At 42.4% G+C, this 12,612-nt stretch overlaps 1 protein-coding gene across 1 annotated transcript in view; it reads right to left on the bottom strand.

Annotated features, from left to right (window-relative positions):
* LOC147701260 (IgGFc-binding protein-like) overlaps positions 1-12,612 on the bottom strand; it is a 464,605-nt gene that overhangs the window by 371,280 nt on the left and 80,713 nt on the right. The window lies entirely within an intron of this gene.

Below are 12,612 nucleotides of genomic sequence, written 5' to 3'. Positions count from 1 at the left end.
AATTTTCAGTTTCCAGGAAACTTGGTGCACAAGCCCTATATACAGGAATGGGTTTTCTTCCTATTGAATTGATGCTATGCAGTTTGGTAAAGGGAGGCCCTCAGGAGAACTAACGGTATGGGTCAAGAAAATGCTAGGCTGTCTAATATAGCAAATTACAATTGCTTCTCCTACTGTTTTGGCAATTAGATTATCTTTGTCCTCTGGCCTCAATTTAACCATCTTTAATGTTTATTATAGGAATGGAAATTGAGCATCTGAGACCCTGGGGTTAAAGGTAATTGATGAGGCGCTTAAAGCCCTGCCTGATGATGGTTTCCTTTTAATGGGGGTTGGCCTTAAAACAAATTGTAAACCCATTGGGGTAGTTCTATAAAATCTGACTTCTGATCTTGATAATTTGTGGATCATTCCACAATTACATCTACCTGTGGTGAGACGGTCAGCAAGAGCAGGTCAATAACTATCACTAAACTTTAGTCATGATCTTAGACCAGCTAATGGAAGGACTACGTCTGATAGAGAGGGTAAAGTTATGTTTAATAGAATGGGGCTTATTAGTCGTATCAATTATTTTTTAGTAGGATTACGCCTTTGGCCATTTCTGAAGGACATGGCTCATAACTCCCTACCCTGACTTTAGAGGGTGCCAAGGATATTGAGAAGTTCAGATAAGGCCAATAGGCTGGTAGGGGATATTCTCAAGAAAGTAAACTGTGGGATAACATGTATACTGCTATGATAAAAAAGGATACTAGGTCCTTTCAGAAAATCGCTTCGCATAATACCACTGATGACAAAAGGGATGTGGATTTTTTTATCCAACCTCAGGAATGGGTCTCTCATTTTGGTAACATATATTCACGCCTAGGTGTGTTAGATTGGGGAAGTGGAGCCCATTTGCCTAGTGCTGATGTAGACAGTGTTAGTGGTATGAAATTTGAGCTCTGGGAAACTGTAGCTGCTATAAAATCGTGTCCTGCCTCTAAAGCACCTAGGCCAGATATGCTTCCCATAGATTTATACCTGGCTGCCCCTGAAGTATGGGACCCTTACATAAACCTATCTCTAATGCCTTATTACAGTGAGTGGGCATTCCTTAATCTTGGAAGTCTGCAGAGATTACACCAATTTTTTAAAAGGGATCAGACAATGAACCAACAAACTACAGACCAATCAGTTTGATTAAGGCACTACAAAATATCAATCCACTGAGGGTATGGGTGTTTTAGCCTACAGCGGAACAGGAGCAGGAGTGCCCCATCTCAACCCCCCCCACCCAAAACCCAACTTATAACCCATATCATCAAATCCCCCGGGTGTAATTTTGCATGGTCAGTGAGAGGAGTTGAAAGAGGCATAAATTCCCCCCACCCGCGTGTAGCTCCAAGATTTGGAGTTGCTAGAGGATGAAGAGGAGGAATGGAGACTAGGGTTGGGGTGCTGGGATGAGGTTTATACTGCAACAAATCAGTCACCATTATTGCTGTTTTGCAGGGGACTGGGAATGATTCCCTAACAAAGTTAAACACTGGTTCAGGGGTGTGTGCCCATGCTACTCAATCATTTGGGATGATATAGTGGATGTAGAAAGATTGTCAGGCCTGGGGGACATTAGAGACATGTTAAGAGTTGTTCTCAAGAATACCGCCCTAGTAGGCGGCTTGATGGCGATAGGCACGAGGTCTATTACAAAAGCTTATACTGAAAATCAGCTCAGAAACAAACTCTGTGTGGCGTACCTGTCTGGTGACAACCTTTCTTATAGCAAATCCCATGATTCACAAGAGATCCCCAAAATGCAAGAGACCAGTTCAGTGGATTTTCTGGAAAGGTAGAAAAATGGAGATCCAAATAATGTGGGCACTCTTGTAAACCAGAAAAGCGCCATTATATACAACGGGTTAGTAGCTGTGCAGAGATGTGGGCTTTGATAATGGTAATAGTAAGGATATTCTTGAAACTCCCAAAGAAACAACAGATACTTTCAAACGTATGAACTATAACTGTATAGGGGATGGAGGCTGGGGGAGTTTAGTAGCAGAACTGAGACTGCATTAGATGATGTAAAGATTTTATCCTCGAATGTTGCAGGGATTAGTAGGAAATTGTCCAAAACTGACTGGGGTACCTTCATTGATGCCCATGAAATTTTCCGTTTCTAGGAAACTTGGTGCACAAGCCCTATATACAGGAATGGGTTTTCTTCCTATTGAATTGATGCTATGCAGTTTGGTAAAGGGAGGCCCTCAGGAGAACTAACGGTATGGGTCAAGAAAATGCTAGGCTGTCTAATATAGCAAATTACAATTGCTTCTCCTACTGTTTTGGCAATTAGATTATCTTTGTCCTTTGGCCTCAATTTAACCATCTTTAATGTTTATTATAGGAATGGAAATTGAGCATCTGAGACCCTGGGGTTAAAGGTAATTGATGAGGCGCTTAAAGCCCTGCCTGATGATGGTTTCCTTTTAATGGGGGTTGGCCTTAAAACAAATTGTAAACCCATTGGGGTAGTTCTATAAAATCTGACTTCTGATCTTGATAATTTGTGGCTCATTCCACAATTACATCTACCTGTGGTGAGATGGTCAGCAAGAGCAGGTCAATAACTATCACTAAACTTTAGTCATGATCTTAGACCAGCTAATGGAAGGACTACGTCTGATAGAGAGGGTAAAGTTATGTTTAATAGAATGGGGCTTATTAGTCGTATCAATTATTTTTTAGTAGGATTACGCCTTTGGCCATTTCTGAAGGACATGGCTCATAACTCCCTACCCTGACTTTAGAGGGTGCTAAGGATATTGAGAAGTTCAGATAAGGCCAATAGGCTGGTAGGGGATATTCTCAAGAAAGTAAACTGTGGGATAACATGTATACTGCTATGATAAAAAAGGATACTAGGTCCTTTCAGAAAATCGCTTCGCATAATACCACTGATGACAAAAGGGATGTGGATTTTTTTATCCAACCTCAGGAATGGGTCTCTCATTTTGGTAACATATATTCACGCCTAGGTGTGTTAGATTGGGGAAGTGGAGCCCATTTGCCTAGTGCTGATGTAGACAGTGTTAGTGGTATGAAATTTGAGCTCTGGGAAACTGTAGCTGCTATAAAATCGTGTCCTGCCTCTAAAGCACCTAGGCCAGATATGCTTCCCAGAGATTTATACCTGGCTGCCCCTGAAGTTTGGGACCCTTACATAAACCTATCTCTAATGCCTTATTACAGTGAGTGGGCATTCCTTAATCTTGGAAGTCTGCAGAGATTACACCAATTTTTTAAAAGGGATCAGACAATGAACCAACAAACTACAGACCAATCAGTTTGATTAAGGCACTACAAAATATTTTCTGCAAACAGGTATTGGCTCATTTTCAATCGTGGATACAGGATAATAATATATTATCAGATCTCCAGGTGGGTTTGCCGTAGTAACATTAGTACCATTGACAAGGTGTTTCAGTTTAATTGTATATTCTGGAATACTGCAGTGAATGGCGGAGGCAAATTATATGTAGCATTCGTCGATCTGCATGCTGCATTCGGCCTAGTTCCTAGGGATATCATATGGAGGGAGCGCCAAAAAAGGAGTATACCTGAAAATCTCCTGGATATTCTTATTGGCCGTCATTCAGACAACAAAGCCAGATGGGGGGAAGCAGGGACAGCTGACTGAGTCCTGTAGAGGTGTCAAACAAGGTTGTGTCCTTGCACCAACCCTGTTCTCTCTGTTTATAAATGGAGTTGTAGATCATCTGGCAAGGGCGGGTGCAGCCCAATGGGTTCCCGCACTGCTTTTCGCCGATGATATGCTCTTGCTATCGAAATCCCCCAGGGGGTTACAGAAGTTGCTTAATGATTTTACTGCAATATGTGGGAATGGGGGCTTGAATTAAACAGCACCAAAAATAAGTTTATGATCTTTAGCCCATCTTATTAAAAGAAATTAGGTAGATGGCAGATGCATGTTGGTTCTAGCCAAATTAAGCAAGTGACCAGCTTCAATTATTTAGGAATAAGAATATCGTCTAACCTTAATTGGGATTTACAAATCCAAAAAGCATATGTATCTCTAACCTACCAAACTGCCAATATTGTGAAACTGGAAAAAAAGATATTTTCAAAGAGAGTGGACCCAGCCCTTGAGATATATAATGTGAAGGTACTAGGAGAGGTTTAATATGGTTTGGAAATCTGAGGCTGTGCAAATAAATATTGAACTACTTGAAACAGCTGAACATAAGCTCCTAAAATCTCTATTTGCCTTACCAGTCATCCCCCACTGGTACCAGTTTTCCTTGATTTAGCACGGAGGAATATAAGGGAAAGAATTGAGTGTAGAATTTGGATTTAATGGCATAGACTTTGGTCTCCCCGGCCCTTGAATCTTATTGGGTGGACCTAAGAGAGGTATTGGTGTCAGGGCAAGCAATGGAAATACCATGGCTCAAAGTTGTGAAAAATCTGTTGGGTAGTCTGACTTGGAGAGTCTATAGCTAAACACAGATGATCTATTGTCCATATCTAAAGTCAGTTTAAAAAGCACTTACTGGGAATCTGTGGCAGTCCTACGGGCCACCGGAAATACAGGTAGTTTAACTTGGGAGTTTATGGATCATAAACCTCCACCAAGATATGAGCCCACTGTAGATGAAACAGTAGCGATGAGAGCACGTAGACTGTATATACATTTTAGATGCTAGTCATTAGCAACGAAGCCTTTCTGTAGTTAGTGGTCAGATATAGAAGTTAAAGATTATCCATGTCCAGCCTCTATGGGAAACTCAGAAACGTTAATCCACATTCTATTCTTTTGCCCAGCCAATGCTACCCAAAGAAACAAATGGCTACTGCCTTTCTGTAGGTCGTTGGGAACCAGAGGGTATCTTGAGGCCTTTAGGATATTTAGCACAGGCACAAACAAATTATAGTGTTTGCTCTTGTAAAATATCTAGGGTCTATTCGGATATGGTGCACTAAAGGCTTACGAGCAAATGGCCAAGTGTCTCTTTAACATGTACGGAGTGCCACATTTATTCGCCCTCCTTCCCCCAAAGTTTTAGCTGAATCCTCTATTCACTGATGACATTTCTGTTGTAAATAGGACTTTTATATCTAATTCTAACTTTTGTTAACTTTTAAACTTTAACTGATTTATAAGTAGCCATATTGAGAAGAGATGTTGTAGTACTCCACTAGAAGCTTGTGGTTGTTCTAATTTTTATAATGAAAGAGGGGGTTAGCATTACACCCTGTATAAATGGTTTGCTAACATTTTAGAGTTTTTCAAAATAGTATGAGGTTTCTGTCTATTGTATTTATTTATTTATTATATTTTGATTGTATCATGTTACTTGTATTTGCATTTTATTAATTGTCCAGGATTATGCTGTCGATATCGAGTTGACGATAGATGATTTAGAGGAAGTCTGTATTTAAAGACAAAATGTCTGGGGAGTCTATTTACTAATACGTAAGAGATCGATATAAAGCTCTTTCATTCAATCAATAGGACCAGTTCAAAAGTCTGGAGGGAGACCTCGGACATGGATGAATGACCACTTTGCCTTCTGACAGAGGACAAAATCAGGGAGATTAGATAGATGACCCCCCAGAGTCTTCTTTGTTTGGCACGAATGAGCAGCAATTGAAAAGGACAAAAAGAGGCTCCTCAGTTGCCTTTTTGTTGGGGCTGTGCGTGCCTACTAGGAGGTTGTGTCTTGTGGTTTTCTCCCCCTGGTGTGGTGGAACCTAATTATTTGCTTGGGTACTTTGGATAAGATGACACTGAAGAAGTTGTGCTTTGAGCATATAATTGTGCCTAATCTTTCTCTGAAAGTAAAAACATCAATTATCGCAATAAAAGTTCTTAAGTGTTACATTTTAAATCTTATCCAGCAATTTCAGATTTCTTTTCTAAGTCCATTAAAGAAGTTGCAGAAGTCACAGAAGTTATTGATTCCCCCTTAGTTCCAGTTAGTCCTTCAGACCAATTAAATATTCACTTTAGTATGAGTTTCGGAAATTATGATGTCATTGATAGCTAATGGTCAAGAATAGTGTGAAGATTCCCCCCTTTCTGTTTCTCAACTAATACCAGCTGGAAAGGAGGGAAAGGTGGGGGGATTGAAGGAATCCGTCCTCGCTATAAAATCACTGGCGTGGGACCAGGATTGCGGCCAAGGTAAAGACCTAGAGGAGCTCTGGTGTAAGTGCTTCCATAAGTTCTTCTTTTCATCAGGAGGTGGTCATATCTGTCCCAAGCAAGGTGTAAGATTTTACACTGTCGGATATCGAGCTGACCAGGAGAATTTCATTGGAGGTGGAGGTTATCCTAAAGTCCCACGACGTAGTTTCAAGTGAAGAGCTGGGGCATCTCCTTCATAGGTCAAAAGGTCGTCCCTCTTTGACTATTTTATAGAGCAGCACTCGTACCACTAGGGATTCTATGGATTGCGAAGCTTTCATCTCATTCTCTAAATAGTGGAAACCTAGGCCTCCGTGCTTCTGGCGGGGAAGGGATGTTTGTGAGAGGTATTATAGATTGTTTTCTCAGATCCGATCGGATATGCCTAAATCCTTTTAAAAAGTAATTTAAACCAATTTTCTTTTAAAGTAAGTTTGAATTGGGATATGTTATGTTATCTTATGTTATATGTTATGTTATGTGGCATTTGCAGTACAATTACTCATGAGTATCCTGGCGCAATATAGGCTACAGACATGCAGATGGAAAATAATTTAGAAAGCTTGTTTGAAAAGATAGGTTTGGAGAAGTTTCTTAAAACAACGGAGGTCCTGGATGTGGCGCAACGAGACAGGAAGGTCGTTCCAAAGAGTAGATACTTTGACTGAAAGTGACTGACCCCCCATCCTAGAAAGACGAAAGCGTGGCTATCAGGCGTTGAGAAGCAGATCGTAGGGATCGGCGGGGGTGTAAAAGGACACCCGTTTCTTAAGATAAGTGGGTTCTAAATCATGCAGAGCTCTGTGAGCTAGTGTAAGGGCCTTGAATTGCCCCCGTTGGACCACGGGCAGCCAGTGAAGGTCATACAAGTGTGATCTGATACTTGATTTCTTAGAGATGTTAAATAAGAGTCTGGCCAACACGTTCTGGATCAATTGCAGTTTATTCACCAGGTATCCAGGAATGCCAACGAAAAGCGCATTGGCATAATCTAAGCGGGAATTGGATAAGTGCCCGAGTCACCATTTCCTTCGCCGGCTGGGGGAGCAGAGGGAAGAATCTGCTCAGTGCCTTAAGCGTGTTACTATGTAAGTGCCACCAGAGAAATGTGGTTAGACAAGAAAGCTGTCTTTGGAAAAAAACGCAACCTTATCCAATGTTCAATACCTCACATGAGGTGCGGGGAATGATTTTATTGTTGAGATTACATTTGCTAAATCTTCACATAGAAATGGGTGCTTGGGGCACCGTCCCGAGGATGCAGAGAGTTTGTGATTTACTTATTCTCCATGTAAAACATTTAAATCATGTACATTTTGCATACCCTTCCTTGCACTCCACACGCTGTTACTTTTGAAAATCTGTGTTTTTAAAAGGTAATGTACAATCAGTACCAGAAGCTCATCAATATTTATAACCCCCTTCCCCCAATGAAATGGAATGTGCAAAATTCATTACAATATTCAATGTTTCTTAAATTTGTACTGATGAATGTTTGGTGTTGTCTTTGTGTAATTTTGTAGGTTGGAATTCATGATTGCTTATTAGATGCTGTCACTCTTCCTAGGGGAAGAAGACTAATTTATTCTAGGCCTGAGTGGAGTTCACGGAGTTCGGAACTCTGTGAAGAGACGCAAATACTCTGCTGCACTACGCAGAGTTCTGCAAGTTAGGTCATGCTTTTCGCTGATTTTTAGTGCTGGGTGTTTGTCCTGAGTGAATGGCACCATGCGCAGCACAAGAGGCTGCTTCTTCTTTCTCCCGCTTGAGTAGATGTTCTACTTGAGTGGCAGCTTCCTCAAAGAGAACAGGTTTCTCAAAGCGATTAGTAGCGGCCATTTTCCTCACTCGCACTCGCCAACGAGGAAAAACTCTGCTCTGGTTTCAGAACTCTGCACGCTATGTGGAGTGCGAGAAACTCTCCAAACTCTGTGAGTGGAGTGGAATCTCATGCCCAGGCCTAATTGTTCCTCCACTTCTATTGACTCAATGTAGGGTGAAGTTATATTAGCACTTTGCACGGCATCACATTTTCCTTTCAATGTAAAAAGTTATAATTATTTTTTCAATGTTTTCAAATTTGTAGTGATGATTTGCTTGGCAATAATCTGCTTATAATATGTATGTTGAATGCGTAGCAACACTGCACAATGTTAATCACTTTCTGAATGTAAGGGAATGTGCTACACGTTTTCTTTTGAAATACTGTATGGTGGAATATGTGATTGTTCCGTGTAGTCTCTCCATCAGAGTTCCAAATCATAAATAAAGTTGAATTGAATTTGTTGAATATTGGCACAATAAAAGTGTGTGTGGAGGCTTTGGGAACTGTCCTGGGTGTGGAGCATGAAAGCTTCCCTGCAAACAGGGTTCAGTCCTGAACCACAACCCAGGCAGCAGCTAATGAAGCTGCCACAGGTTCAACATGTTGGGACTGAGGGATTACTGTACACTAAACGAGCTGGACACAATGCATCCTGCTGATTTAGTATTCAATATCTCTGCAGCCACAGTTCTTCTCTAGCAAACGAGCAAATGGTAATTCTCTGTGCAGAGTCCCAGGGGTGCAGGAATATATAACTTAGGAGGCCACTTCAGTTTGTATAACCACTGACCATGCCAGTCCTGCTAAATGCCAATACCAATGCTCTAGGGCCCTTCTATTATTTATTTTTAGTGAAGATTATATTGCTGAACTAATATGTTCTCCTGGAAATAGCTGATAGTGCTACTAGGTGCTTGACAGTCATATAAATGAGCTGGTATTAAGAATTAAGTGCCAAGCTCAGCATTGAACACTGGCATAAATTAAGCACTAGACGAAGGGAGGCGGAAAGCAGCATTTCTGTGATGCTTGTACTTCCATGACTGAGAGAAACAAGGGCTTCAGTGCATTTGGTGACAATCCCTATTGTGGTTGGCAAGACTTCCACCTTGTCTTTCCAATCACGAAGGTGCCAGTAGGCTCAAGTCGAAAGCAGTATGCTGCTGCATTTCAAATGCAGAGCTTTAGTTACGACTAAAAACAGCCCCATATTTCATACCTCTGTATATGGTTTTAGGATAACTACCATCACGGACAAGGGCCTCATTGTTGCATATGTAATCATTCTCAATATACTGTGAGCTGACTCAAAAAGGGATGGACAGGTCATTGAGCCAATACCTAAGAGGGTTGACTCATGAGAGATGCCAACTGAGATGTCATCAATGATGTCATTGAACATGACTTGAGTGATGTTATTTTAGTCATAAAATGATAGAGATAAGCCCAGAACTGCGCCCTGTGCTCATTGTTCTCGCTATGACTCACTGCCGAGAATTACATAGGCCAAAACCAACCTGGGATGCTTGTGCTCCTTTCTCGTTGGGACCTAGCTTGGCAGTGCGGTCTGGACTGTTCTGACTGGAGCAGGAACAAGACTGATTTGCATAAAGAAGGTCTGGTCTAGAATGGCATAAAGGGTCAATAATGATAGACTTGAATACAGTCTGAAGCGATAGCTAGCGGCTTTGATCAATTCAAGCATTCTTTCCATCACCGTGTTGTTTGTCGCAATGTTTAAGGCCATGAGCAGAGATTGTCTTGGACTTATGAAAAGTGTGGTGTCTGCAGGCTAGGTTTCTCTCTTACCAGTTTATTGAGCAGGAATGAATTCCCTGGAACAGACTCTACAACTCTCTGGTTTCTAGGAGAATTTATATGTGTATGTTAACATTCAGTCCAAAAAGCTCAAACACTGATTATGTAAAAACATGCGCTTTATATCCTCTTTAACCCCTTAAGTGCTGCTGACGGCCAATGGTCGTCAGCAGCGCTACCTCCCCAGTGCTGCTCACGACCATTGAACGTCCATTCAGCACTAGTGCTAATGGACAGCGCAGCACTGGGGAGAAATGTTTACACGCAGCTAAGGTGTTAATAACCTCTTAAAAATCATTAATTTAGAAACATCACAAATGAATATCAAATCACACAGAGATAATATTTGTTTAGGAATTACTGCCTCGTTTAAGTGCCCTGATTTTAAGAATTTAATTAAAAAACCAAAACACATCCTACAGGAGCCCGTTGTGCTTGAGCAAACACAAACTCAGAAAAATGCCAATTGCACAACTGGCATGTATTTCTGTTAGAAATGGGGGTCTCTAGTTGGTAGAGGTAGGTACCTTTGTCCAAGTAGGGACCCTTCTTCCTAGTCAGGGTAAGGGGATAAACTCCTAAAATAACCCCTGCTCAACCCCTTGGTAGCTTGGCATGAGAAGACAGGCTTATCTCAGAGGCAGTGTGTAAAGCATTTGTGAAAACATACAGTAATACAGTGAAAACACAACAAATAGGCACCACACCAGTTTAGAAAAATAAGTAATCGTTATCTAAACTAAACAAGACCAAGCAACAAAAATCCACAAAACAGTAATATAAATATGACTTTCAAATGGTAGAAGTAGTTCAGTTCAAAGCAAATTGCAGATGCAACACTTTTCACAAAAAGTACCTTGGATGCGTTATGCACACAAACAAAAAGGGTTGCAGGGAAGATGATGCATCGGATCCGTACACATAGGGAAGGTGATACGTCGCTTCCTTGCTCTGGGGAGGTGATGCGTTGGTTCCTTACTGCTGCGCAGGGGAGCTGATGCATTGGTTCCTTACCGGCGTGGAGTTGAGACATTGGTGTCTTACTGCATGAGGAGGTGATGCGTCGGTTCATTTCTGCTGCAAAGGGGAGGTGATGTGTTGGTTACTTACCGGAGAGGAGGTGAGGTGTCAGTTTCTGCATGGGGTGGAGATGCGTCGGTTTCTTACTGCGTCCCCCCACAGCGATGCCACAGACTTGGTGCCTCAGTGCAATGCAATGATCCGGGACAATGCATGAGTTCGTGCAGCCGCACAGCAGGCCTTGCATCAGAATTGGTGTGGTGTCCTCGGATTTCGGAGACCGGTGCACTCTATGTGGCATGCAGCGATTTCTCGAGCTGCCGGCAGGTGCTGCGATTATTTTTTCAGCGAAGCGTGGGAAACAGAAGCTAATGCGTCACGCTTGAAGTTGCGTTACTTTCCCAGCTCCCAGCGGCAAACAGCCTTCAGAGGTCACAAAACAGCAGCAGGCACCTCTTAGCAGGACCGTACTCCCAGAAAGGAAGTTCAGGGTTGCTGCTGGTATGTATGTATGTATGTGTCTTGTAAAGCGCACTGCTGCCCTAAGGCGTCGTGGCGCTGTAGACCGCTGGGGAACCCGTCTTGGCTATCCCTGTGAGATGGTCCCTACTGGTTATCTCCAAGGTGCGAGTGTGGGGGACCGTTGTAGAGATGAGGCAAGCTAATGCCCAGAGTTGCCAATTGTGATCCCTGGTTAGAGTAGGCACCGAGGCGAGAATTATCAAGTCCGCTGACCCTGGTCCACGACCCTGCCGCGTCAGGAATTGAACCCTGGTCCCGGGCCGTTCTACGCTTCCGGGTCTGCCGCCTCTAACCAGTGAGCCACACCACTCCACAGGTGGTGAAGTCTTTGTGTCCCTGAGACACAAAGACTTCACCTTGACAAAGAGGCAAGAGGCAAGCTCTTTGTCAAACCTTTGGAGATCATCCTTAAGCAGGGGACACAGCAAATAGCAAAATCCTTTTCCCTTTCTTGGCAGAAAGTAGCCACTGTAGGCCAAACCCAGACAGTAAACAGCACAGGGGCAGTATTCCTCCTCGGTTTCTCCAGCTTTTCTCCTTGGCAAAGGTTCCGCTTGATTTCCTAGAAGTGATCTAAAAGTCTGTGGTGTGGAGTGGACCCCTCTTTTTATACAATAAATATCTTTGCTCTCTGAAGGCAGAGAGTGCCTGTGCCCAGCCAAAACCAGTTCTGTCCTCAATGGTGTAGTTTCCTGGCAGGAGGAGGAGACAATATTGTGGAAGGCAGACCAGGCCATTTCAGGTGAAAGAAAATCTCCTCCCCCTACTCTAAATGCAGCCCAAATCTATTCAGCCCAGTCCTTACTCATCCAGACTCTCTAGAGGTACTGTACCTCCTCAGCCCCTGTCACACTAAAGCCAGTCAATACACATCCTGCCAGAGGCACACTGGATGGCTAAGCAACAAAATACCTATTTTCTAAAAATTTTATTTTCAAACACAGAATGTAAAAATCACCCTCACTAAAAGATGCATATTAACATTCTGAGTTCAGACATAGAAAACATTATTTTCCTATCATGTTCCCAGGGGTAGTTATGTTTATAAAATGGTATAAGCAAGCTTCCCATTCTATCCCATGGGAACAGATAGCCTTGCAATAGTGAACAACAAAATTGGCAGTAGTTCACTATCAGGACATGCCACACACATCAGTGTATGTCCTATCTTTGACATCCATTGAACCCTGTGCACAGGGGTACCTTGGGCCTAACTTAGGGGTGACTAATATGT

Source organism: Lissotriton vulgaris, chromosome 7 (genome assembly GCF_964263255.1).
Source record: "Lissotriton vulgaris chromosome 7, aLisVul1.2, whole genome shotgun sequence".
Lineage (NCBI taxonomy): Eukaryota > Metazoa > Chordata > Amphibia > Caudata > Salamandridae > Lissotriton > Lissotriton vulgaris.
This window is presented reverse-complemented; position numbering and strand designations above follow the sequence as displayed.